This window comes from Sciurus carolinensis, unplaced genomic scaffold (genome assembly GCF_902686445.1).
Source record: "Sciurus carolinensis unplaced genomic scaffold, mSciCar1.2, whole genome shotgun sequence".
NCBI classification, from domain to species: Eukaryota; Metazoa; Chordata; class Mammalia; order Rodentia; family Sciuridae; genus Sciurus; species Sciurus carolinensis.
The window spans coordinates 548,127-549,235 of NW_025920176.1; positions in this window are offsets into that span (position 1 = coordinate 548,127).

The following is a 1,109-nucleotide window of genomic DNA, read 5'->3' on the forward strand; positions in this document are numbered from 1 at the left end:
TTTGAGATTGACTTATCTCACTTATCATGATATTCTCCAATTTCATCCATTTGCCAGCAAATGCCATAATTTTATCATTCTTATTGCTGAGTAATATTCCATTGTATATATATGCCACAGTTTCTTTATCCATTCATCAACTGAAGAGCATCTAGGTTGGTTCCACAATCTGGCTATGGTGAATCGAGCAGCAATGAACATTGATGTGGCTGTATCTCTGTAGTATGCTGATTTTAAGTCCTTTGGGTATAGGCCAAGGAGTGGGATAGCTGGGTCAAATGGTGTTTCCATTCCAAGCGTTCTGAGGAATCTCCATACTGCTTTCCAGAGTGACTGCACTAATTTGCAAACCCACCAGCAATGTATGAGTGTTCCCTTTTCACCACATCCTCGCCAACACCTATTGTTGCTTGTGTACTTGATAATCGCCATTCTAATTGGGGTGAGATGAAATTTTAGGGTAGTTTTGATTTGCATTTCCCTTATTACTAGGGATGTTGAACATTGTTTCATATATATGTTGATTGCTTGTACATCTTCTGTGAAGTGTCTGTTCATTTCCTTAGCCCATTTGTTGATTGGATTATTTGTACTCTTGGTGTAGAGTTTTTTTAGTTCTTTATAGATTCTGGAGATTAGTGCTCTATCAGAAGTATGGTTGGCAAAGATATTCTCCCACTCTGTAGGCTCTCTCTTCACATTGCTGATAGTTTCCTTTGCTGAGAGAAGGCATTTTAGTTTTAATCTATCCCAGTTGTTGATTCTTGCCTTTATTTCTTGTGCTATGGGAGTCCTGTTAAGGAAGTCTGAACCTAAGCCAACAAGTTGAAGATTTGGACCTACTTTTTCTTCTATAAGATACAGGGTCTCTGGTCTGATTCCGAGGTCCTTGATCCATTGTGAGTTGAGTTATGTGCAGGTTGAGAGATAGGGGTTTAGTTTCATTCAGTTGCATATGGATTTCCAGTTTTCCCAGCACCATTTGTTGAAGAGGCTATCTTTTCTCCTTTGCATATTTTTGGACCCTTTGCCTAGTATGAGAAAATTGTATTTATTTGGGTTTGTGTCCATGTCCTCTATTCTGTACCATTGATCTACCTGTCTATTTT